The 11031-nt window shown below is 39.5% G+C and overlaps 1 long non-coding RNA gene across 1 annotated transcript; it reads left to right on the plus strand.

Annotated features, from left to right (window-relative positions):
- Window positions 1–4371: 4371 nt before the first annotated feature.
- LOC116315136 lies at window positions 4372–10664 on the plus strand. Its single transcript, XR_004199079.2, has 4 exons — window positions 4372–4386; window positions 10004–10157; window positions 10267–10472; window positions 10561–10664. It is a non-coding gene; the product is annotated as an uncharacterized LOC116315136 (long non-coding RNA).
- Window positions 10665–11031: the final 367 nt, after the last annotated feature.

Genomic DNA, 11031 nt, shown 5'->3' on the forward strand with positions numbered 1-11031 from the left:
TAGACACTGATATAGCATTTCTTTTTGATATAAACTGGTAAGTTGTCTTTCCATTATGTTGGCCAACAGTAGAGCAGCTGAGGCATGGGAACTGTAATGTTCATTTGAAACACGTTACCATTTCAATCTTCAAGAAATATTAGAGTCAATATTCATTTTTCACTAATTATTTTGTGTTGATGAAATATGCTCAGATGTAGGCTTTTAATAACGCAATGACCTCAAAAGCCATTACATGACTGTACATTAGCTGCTTGATGATGATGATGATGTTGACATTGATGGTGGTCGTGAACTCTGAGAAAATGTCCCCTGCTTGTTTTTAATTTTATAGTTTCAAATCATCTGATGCTAGTGACAAGAATTAGCAGCGACCTTGTTCATTAGTCTTAATAACACTCAGTAATAGTCCTTACAGTACACAGTGCATGAAAATTATATTTAACTTCAGAGAACAGCTGAATTGCAATGGCAATGTGACTTGGGTATATCCATAATAATAACAGAGCGGGACACAGCACTCGGAAATACTACAAAATATGGAACGATTTCAAGAGCTTTCAACTAAATGTAGTACACACGGCCTACATCACTACATCACAACCTTCCTTTTGACAAAAACTGCTTATACATCATCCCAATTGTGTTGGCATGGCTGTGAAGTAGAGGGCACAGCCTTGCCCTCCTGTTGAGCTGTTCAGAATAAATATTACAGAAAATTTGTCAGACCTTGATGTGAAAATGACAGAGGCAAAATCAAATAGTGTGCATAGAGCACTGGCTATTTTATCAGCCAAATGGATCATTTTATTGACCTGAAAACGATGAAAACCAAACTGTTTCAGTATGGAGAACAGGCATAAAGACTTTATTGACTCGCTATCAGTGGAACATGCTGCTCTAATTGTCCAAGGCGGAGATAAGCCTGATGGGCTTGATGGACTCTGGAATTTTATTACATGTCTTGAGGAAGCTTTAACAGTTTCTTGGGTTGTTAAAGATCAGATATTTGGTTTATATTTGTACTTGTTTGCCTTTTTTTTTATAGCTTTTATACCATTTTCTTTACTCTTAAAAAGTAGCAGTGATTAAGAAACTGTCATTGTTGATGCTGACAAAATATTAGCTGTTTGTTTCATTTCATAGTTTTAAAAACAAAACTAATGAACTAATATGGGAATAATTAACGGGAACACTGAAGATTAAATGCACAGCATTTAGCCATAATAACATTCAGTAACAGTTGGCCCTTGGCACTGCAAATCCTGACATACCCTGCTATAGTGCAACGAAAATTATATTTAACTTCACAGGAAACCATTAACCTCTGGAAGTAAGTGACCCAAAAGAGCTGTTATGCACAAAGGACCAATGCTGGCTAAACTGTTAAACAAATGGATATGTAAACCATAGAAATATAATTAGCTTACATCCAACTGGGCATATATTTGCATTTGCTTATGGTCTTTGTACTTTTATTTTGAGTAAGACTGAAATACTAGACTAGCAGGGAACGTGTATTCTATTAAAATACATTACATTTGTATTATAAATCACACCGTCTCAGTTTGGCGGGGAAAAAAAAATACGACACTCTCAAAGACCTAATGGACAGAGGTCTAAAAGAAACATCTCAATGTTCTTAAACAGCATGCCTCTAAAGTTACAGCGACTCTCAGTTACACTTCCTGCCTGTGTGGCTGCTGACACCAAATGAGTAAGTGCTTTACACCTAACGCACCTTGTGACTGCAATGAATATGCTTAAAGCGTAATCCCCACGTGTCTAGGCGGACATCTGCTTTTCTGTGAGACCCTGGTTGTCTTTTAAGATTTTAGGTGGTGAGTGGTTTATTGCTGCCAGTAGGTGCTGGGACAGCTTTTGCTGAGGAAGATGTCTTTTTTTTTTTTTTTTTGCGGGTGGAGGTTGGTGAGTTTGCAGGATGCTTTTTAACGTCACTTGTTGTTCTTCTTCTTTTCTTGGCTTCCACTGGCAGCTTTTACGGCCAACTATTTCTCACAATTACAGTTTAGGTGCTGCTGCTGACAAAGAGAGTTTTGACTCCACCCATTAATGAATAAGCCAGGAAATAGCTGTTGCCCATAGCTTCCTGTTACAATATGTTTTGATGGAAGTGAAGGGAAAAAATTCAAACCTCAAATGCAGGGGCATTAAGTGGGGTCTTAAATGGGTACCTTGACAGACCAATTTTCAAAATCACAGAGTTCCTATTACTTCAGTCCAGTTCCTCAATCAATGGTAAAACAAGAGAGTGAGGGACCCAAAAAGCCTGAAATCTCAGCAAGGGTTTTTATTCTAGATAACAGTTTCTGAAGGGCATCCTGGCTGTACTGGAGGGCAACAGGGTTATCAACAAGATAAATGCTGTTTTCTGGGGTCTTCACCTCTTCCTCAAATGCCTTTGTCACAAAGTATCTTCACTCCACTTGGAGCACGTCTTCAGTGAAGAAACAGGGCCTAATCACAATGTGAAGCACTGTAACAACTGGTTGCCAAAGGTTATAGACAGACAATCATTGTCTAGACTGGCAGACATTAGCCTCAGTGTTACCACAAGGCACAGAGTATAGAATTGGGATAACCTATAAGTCCTATAAGTCGAGTTTGAAATAGGCTTCTGGTAATTCAATGTTGTTTTTTACTATGCAGCACTCTTCGTGCAATTGTCATCTAGACCCATGAAGAGATCACTGCACTTAAACACTTTAAATACAACCTTTTGTAATTATTGAACAGTTGTGTTAGGTGGATAAATGCAAAAGTGTGGTAGATAAAAATCAACAATACAAATCAACAGTCCATCTGCTGGTCTCTGTTATGGCTCAACTGAGAGTGATGTTTTGGGGCAGCTGTGGAACACCACCTGCCAGGTTTTGACCCCAGCCTAGAGCTCAGCTGTATCCAGGCAAGATACTCTGCGATTTGCTGTGGTCTCTGCGGTTCCTCCAAGAGCACCTGCAGATCTTAGTGAGGGGAAACTATAAGGCTGAATTTAATACTCTCTGCTCACTCACATCTGTTGTTTTGCCAGATATTTTCCGCATCACCAGTATGATCTTTTCATTACAGCTCAAATACGAAATAAATTGATTTCATGTGCTCATTAGTAGCAGTCATTTATGGAAGCTTTTTTTTGTTTTTTTGTGGGGCGTTTTTGTGGGTGGCGTCTAATCAAAGAAGGTTGATTTGCCCCTTATTCCCATGACTTGCAGTATAAATATCACCATGCTTCCACATTGCCAGTGGTCGTAATGTTAATTTAATGTTACAAAGTGACTCCATGGTGAAACAGTTACTTTGACACAGTGTTGCTTCCTCTTAGCGGTGTGGGTGGTGACGCATGTTTTCATCCCAGGGTTTAAAGGGAAATTTCAACAATTTTGTACATCAAAGGCTGTTTACAGGTCTCAGTGAATGCTACTGCAAATGTGTGTGTGTGTGTGGGGGGGGGGGGCTTGTTTAAAGCCTTTTGTGGCCCCAGAGGGAGCTTCGTGAAGTCTTCTCAATTGCCTTAAGTTATGTTGGTTGAGCGTAAAGACTAGAAGTTTGACAAAGACAAAAAAATGTGAGTTTACCATCTGTAACCTGTTCCTCATCTCCGCTTGAGGCTAGCAGCTTAAGGCTACATTAGCTGACACAAGCATAGCACAAACAAATCTCTGAACAGACAGTCAGCAGTCAAGTTGCATTGTGGGTAACAGCAGGTTTTGACACTGAAGAAGAAGAAGAAGAGGAAAGGAAAAATAAATGACACATTAAATACTGCTGCATCAAATTGGATCTTTTTTACTGTCCATCATGAGCCCAATAGTTTCCCACACACAGTCTGCACTTGGGCAGCCACCCAGGTTTATCAACGGCCACCCAAGTACATTTGGCAACTAAATTTGGATTTTGTTTTATTTTTTAAAGCCCTCTGAGAGAATGACACCATCTGCAACTGACTTATTATTGGATAATCTGCTTGCTCTTATTTTGACAGTTAAGTCATTGCTAAGCATCTAGCCCAGGCCCTTTCCTTTACATGTTCACCTTGGGTGGGCAGGTTGCTGTTATTGCAGTCTTTTGTATCATTTAGCTGCCTCTTCAGTGAGTCTCTAGATTGGCGCCAGATGGACTCCAACTCTAGCGTCTTAGACTACAGCTTTTGACTGTAGTCCTTGTTCTCTGTAGATCCACTGCAAGCTGGATGGCCATTCTAAGCAGAAGGAGAACTGCAGAAGGAAAACTGAGCTCACTGAGCAGAACACGGACTAATGTCGCCTGCAGCAGCCCAAATTTGTGGATTTTGGAGTCCATCCGTGGGACTCGAAACTTGTGGACTTGGAGTCCAGCTATGAAATGAGAAACTGACTGGAGAGAGAGGTAATAATTTTAATCTGTTATTTATTTGTCACAAAGTATATTCTTATTAAGGTGTTGGCAGAGGATCTCTGTAAGCTACAAAAGCATATTCACATATCTCAATCTAAATTTTTAGTGAATGGTATATTACTGAAAAAAAATCTTTTTTTCTTACACATTTCACTACTATTTGCAAACTCTTAGTGAACAGATGGTACTGAAAGCTGCAGACTGTTCTCATTCAGGTGCTTCTAATCAATATGTGTTGGGACTACTGAGCCTGCCTACTGGAAACCTGACTCACGTGCTGGTGATATAGGATACAGCTGATGAGCTCAAGTGGGAGCCACCCATGAATACTTATGTGTACTGTGCTCAGACTAGATAGTACTGCTGTATCTGTTTCCTGAAAACTCAACTCAGCTTTTTTTATGCTGACACAGGATACAGCGCACACAGTTTGTTGTACAATCTTTCCTACAATATTCACTGCTCATCTGTGAATCCATGTGTGCCATTTTTTCTGGTGGAAACAGCATAATTTCATAGTCAAGAACCAATTAGAAATGGAACAGTCAAACTGAGGGATGTGTCATGGAAACCTTGTAGAGACTCGTCGACTTATACCACTGACAAATACTTGTTCAAGAGATGCATAGTATAAAATATAGACAAAGAAAGAACAAGGTAGTCAAGGAAAAGCGAGAAGAGGATATGTGTTAATACAGGCACAATCTAATTCAGTTCTGAAGCGTTTTCTTCCAAACAGAGAATTTTCCTCATGCTTCCTTCTATGTCTAATCTTCCTTTTAGATAAAAGAACACAATGAGGTTCTGTACTATCTCCCAGACTAGAAAACAAACCTAAAGGCTGATTTTGAAGCTTCCACAGAAGCAAAACAGGTCCAGATCAAATCAACAGAAGTTAACCTTCTCAAAATAGAGAAACCCTTTCCAAATAATAATACAAAGAACAGCTATATATACACACACATACTGTGTATACAGTATATACACTGATTATTCAAGTGTGCTATGTGCAATATCTTGACATAGTCAGACAGGTGATTAAGCTCAAACTGAGGCTCCGAAGCTCAAGAAACACATGCACCCTTCCAGCCTTCAGATATAGTGTTTTAAAGTGCCAAGCTGGGACATGAAAGTTGCTGACACCAAGAATCTTAATGATTTAAGGATTCCAACCAAAGTCAGTCATATAAAAGGATTAACCAAACACACCTGCTGGAAAAAAAGGGGGGAACGTGGCTAAGAGATTAAAAATGTAAGCCTATTTCTGGATGGTCCTTACTGAAACCAAAGCACAATAACCTGCCATGAGAATATCTTGCTGCAGCAGGTGAATTTGTAAATGGAGAGGAAAAAGAAGCAGTTCAATGAAAAGGTTGGTTGCTTCAAAAGGGTAAGTAATACTAAAATATCTGAGAAAGAGCTGATAAAGACTGGACTTAATAAAAGAACTGAAACAAGAGGTCATTTGTAGGACAGTGAAGATGCCTCAGACTTCAGGGCAAAGCAGCAAGTAGGAACAGCATACACTAAGCTGTGCAACCAACTTATTAATTGGATCCTGCCAAGACCAGCACAGGGATACCAGAAAGGATTCTCAAGGATCTAAAAGTTCTGTAACTTTAACAAACTGCAGCTGCTGCAGCAAGTCTCTCCAAAGTTGTCAGGCAGCAGAAATCAGAAAGTAATATGCACAGGCTAATAGGCCAACAGGCTAACAAGCAGTAAGTCTACTGTCTGACTGCGGTACATGAAGGAATCCGACAAGCCCTCAAGCTCCCATTCGGTTGAGTTCCTTTGTATCAGTTTGAAATACCCAACGATCACCACAGCAAAAGTATACAGCTATAAGAAAGAAGAAGGGGAAGAATATGCACTCACTCACCACCTGGAAAGCTTAAAGCAAGCCATTCTGCCACTCTGCTATTTATTTGACTGCCATTTTATTGTGTAACATATTAGAATTGAATAACAGAGAGAAAGAAAGATCTTTTGTCGTGCTGGAGTTGCTAGCTCCAGGAGGCAGAACATATAAGTACAAACTCGCTTAGTATCAAACCATCTGATATGCCCATAGAAACTATTCAGTCATTCACTTTGGGCCAGAAATACTGTCCACAAAAGTGCCATTATCTATTTTTGTCCAATTTTAATCACTTCAACATTAAAGCCCAGTTTTTTTTCACATCCACTCCCCTCTATTTTCCCAGTTCATTAACACTGATCTAGGTGTGAATCCTTTCATTGGCAGAGGTGGGTTATTCTGCTAAAAATGTGATTGAAATAAAACCTCTAAGTGAAAAAAAAGGAGAGGCCCATGCTGCTTTATCAAAAGATTTCCCCTAAATTGCTCACATGCATTTTATCAAATAGAAAAGCCAGCTGATTTCAATTTCCCCATCCTGCGATTCCACAAACCCAGCAGCACGTATCACATTTTGCTTCGCTGTGGCACTTTGTTGATTTGCCAGAAGAGCCCATCTCTCCTTTGTCATGCAGTTTTAACTCATCTTGGAGCTCACCTTAGGAATTAACTGCTAAACGGACACATGCCTAAAAAGAGGAATAGAAGTTATGAAATAGATGAGCAGGACGAAACGACTGTAGATGCAACTTCAAAATAACATATCCATATCCACAGACTTACATGGACTAAAAGCTCAGGAGCATTTTGTTCAGCTAATGTACATTTGACTACAAAATGGTGAACTGCTTCAGCTGTGGTCTTGGTATCCTAGAATAGTGTAGTTTTTTAAATTGTGAAGCTTTGTGCTTTCAAATAATGTATAGCTTCATTTTTTTCCAAAGATGATTCAGAATGAGTCGATACCATTCAAAACACAGCAACCGTATTCAGGCTGGTGCGTGTTAAACAGTCGTCTCATCAACACAGAGACTTTGACTGACTCATCAATCACAGCTCGGACCTCACTCACAAGGCTAAACTCACAAAGACTTGTGTTAATCTTAAAGTTTAACACATGTCTTTGTTCTTTAAAACAACATGGTGGGCCCAAACACACACAGCACACAGACACAGAGAGAAGATTTAAAAGCTTTATTGTAAAAAGGCAAAATTGTCTAGCTAGTAAGTGCGGCTGAAGGTGAGCATGGCTGGTAAGAAGACAGGCCTGAAGATAAAGGCGAAATGGAGGATGGGTCCACAGAGAGAAATACTGTTGGTACGTGTAAAGAAACCGTAAAACTGACTGTGGCTTGAGAGAATAGCTAGCACTGAAGATAATGGAATGAGTCATGGCAGAACCATGATTCCGAATTGTACAGAAAAATAGTCTGAAGTATTCAAAAGAACACGCTTACGTTTCTGTGAAGCCCAATATTATGCACCTATGTGCTGGGAAACACGCACTGGTTATCATGTAGCTGAAAATTCGAGCAGAATTCTCCACAGACATGTATTTGAAAATTAATATAGTTGCAGTTTCTCCAAATATCCCTCGTCAGTTGGATGGAGAAAAAAGAAAGAGAGAAATGTTTCAGCAGCCCCCCTCCTGTTTCTGTTAAAGCCTCTTTACACAAATCACTCTTTTCTAGCCTTATGCATGTGTGTGTGTGTGTGTGTGTGTGTGTGTGTGTGTGTGGCAGCAAAGCACAGAAAAAGTAAAGAAAAACTTGACAAAGATTGTCTCAGCAAACCTGTTCGACATTACTTTGAAGTCCTGTTGTTTTTCCATAGTGCCACTATTGAAAAACACTGTTATCACAGCATCAGGTAAGGAGGGAAAGAACAGTATTAACAATGCAATGTAAAAACATAAGATAGTTTTAGTCTTGGGTATGGCAGTTGCAAAATTCTGTAAAATGTTATTTGCTAGTGTGCTCTCTCTCAATTGTACATTTGAAATAGCTGGAATATGAACACACAACATGCACAACTAGCAACACTGTAAGAAAGGTGTTTGCATTCATAAATCATATCACATGATTTATTACAGTGCAGCAAGTTAACCCTTGTATGGTGTTCGGGTCTGTGAGACCCATGCCATTTAGAGGCCGTTGCCCCTTTAGGCAGTATATACCATCAAAACCTGCAAAATATGGTATAAGGATATGTACACTTGATTAGAACTGATTTTATTTTTTTTATAACATTTTATTGACAAACAACGAGAAGCACATTAATTCATAAATGTGATCGAACAAAGGTAAAAGGAAAAAATTAACCATGTTTGCTGTTCACATGGCTCGTAATTGGGATAAAGTAAACATCTGTTGAGTAATTTAACATAAAATTGTTTGATAGTGTTAATTGGAAAGTCAAAACTCTAGCGGGTCCACCAGACCCATGAACACTGGCTGAGTAACAAAAATACGAACACCATACAAGGGTTAAATTCATGTGTAAGAGACATCTTACATGTATGGATCCTGTTACTTTAGTTTAAGAATGTCAGCATGCGACACTTTCCTTGGTGCTGCACATAGTTAGGTCTGCTAGACTAAAGTGCTCTTTGAAAATAGAAGCGTTTTTCCTTGACCCCTGAGGCTTTTACCCCCATACCACAGCTGGCACCATAATCCTGGACCATTTGATTCCACCCATTAAAATGTCCTGTGCAAAGAGCAGATCTCTATGCAGCATTTTAATGGTGTGCAAACATAAACGCATAATTCTCATAAAAGAGTGTGGTAATTATATTAATGCATCCTTATATAAAAAAAGTCATCTTGCTGATCTTGAAAGGCTTTTCAGTGACATAGACACTACTCCATTATATTACCTCGTCATTCCAAGAACTGTCCGATTTCCTTGGTTTTGGAGGAGGGTGTTTGAAAGCTTGAATTTCAAGGAAGTCAAGTTTCTGTTCTTCTTTCAGGTCCTTCATGTGTTTTTCCAGTGTTTGCTGTATGCTGCTGACTTGAAAGCAGTCAGATGTTTATGAAATTTGATGTAGACTTTATATATAATGTCATGGCCCTGAGCTTTAGTTCAGAGGTGTACAACCATACAAGCATTTTCTGCCAAGCCTGTGGCACTGTTTTGATTTCTTTATTCCATATTTGCGGGTTTCTCACAGAAAAACTGTTACAGTATCAAATTTTCGGTGACCGTAAAGTTATGTGCAGACAGCATATGTTGAATGTGAAACAAATGCAAATAAAGAACATAATACTGAACTTGCAGGATGATGATGAATATGAAAATCAAAAGAATTGGGATTTGGGATTGGAATTGGGAAATTTAAATATACAGATGTCAGGAATCGCTGTATGTGAGATGACGTCTATGCAAATAACAGAGGAAGGCGACCATTCATATTAAAGAGCATAATTTTCACATATCTGTCCACTAGAGTAAAACTCTCCAATTAAAAAGTCTACCAGGTCCTGAAGCAGCAAAGCAGCCACACACCATCACACCACAATCATCATGTTTGACTGATGGTATGATATTCTTTTTATGAAATTCTGTATTAGTGCTTTGCCAGATCACTCAAACTTTTGTCTCGTCAGTCCAGTGAAGATTTTCCCAAAGGTCTTGGAAATAATCAAGATGGTTTTTTTTGACAAATGTGATATGATTTTTGCCATTTCAGTCTGTTTTCTCTACTCTCTCTCTCTGCCCCCCTTTCTTTCTTTTTTCTCTCAGGTGGGCAGATCATTTTTGCCTCTGCCTCTGGGCAGTGCTGCCTTTCCTGGGCATGCTCTCACACACCTGCAATTCATTGCTCCATCAAGTGCTGAGTATTAAATGACTGGCTGTGGCAGTGATCCTCTGCCAAATCGTTGCCTGCACCATGACGGTAAATTGGCACCCTTTGTTTGACTTTTGCCTTTGTATGTTTTGCTCTGAAACACTTGTTTCTCATCTGCTCTCTTGTGCCTCACCTATATTTCCTGCCTCACCAACAGAAGTACTTACCTGTTTTCTCTCATGGAGTCCAAAGCTCACAGTCAGACTACTCATCAGCACACTAGCCTTGTGGCTCTCCATGGAAAAAAGGACTTACCTGAAACTCACCTGCCTACCTACTTTCTGCTGAACTCTTTCCATTGCCTTTGGATTCAAACCTGTTCCACAGCAATCCCTCTCGCAGTGCAGCTCTGTCAGCTCTCAAGTAAGGACTCAAAGTAAAAACTCGCAGTGCAATTACTGCTTCCCTTTCACTGTTGGTCTTTGCTAATAGCCTCTCTCCCTCTCTGCAGACTCTCTCTGGTCATCAGTGTTGAAGTTAGCTCCTGCTCAATAAATCTACTGCTGGTGCATTATTCAGTCCAGTTTGTAAATAAATCTTTTAAACCTTTCTACAGTTGTCTGAGTCTGCTCCTTCAGTCTGGTAATTGCGAAACCATGATAGCCCAGTCTCTTTCTTATTGTTAAAACATGAACACTGACCTTAACAGAGCCAATTGAGTCCTGCAGTTGTTTAGATTTTGTTTTCAGTTCTTTTGTGACCTCAATGAGTCATCAATGTGCGATGGAGTAATTTTGGCCACACCTGGTAAGGTTTACTACTGTTTCAAGTTTACTCTATTTGTGGAAAATGACTCACTGTGACTGGTTGGAATACCAAAGACTTGACTTTGTAACCCTTTCAGACTGACACATGTCATCAGCAGTTTCAGTGCATGACACATTGCTTCTGGAGATCTTTTAGCCTACTTCATTTTGTCAGA

Source organism: Oreochromis aureus, linkage group 2, assembly GCF_013358895.1.
Source record: "Oreochromis aureus strain Israel breed Guangdong linkage group 2, ZZ_aureus, whole genome shotgun sequence".
Taxonomy (NCBI): Eukaryota; Metazoa; Chordata; class Actinopteri; order Cichliformes; family Cichlidae; genus Oreochromis; species Oreochromis aureus.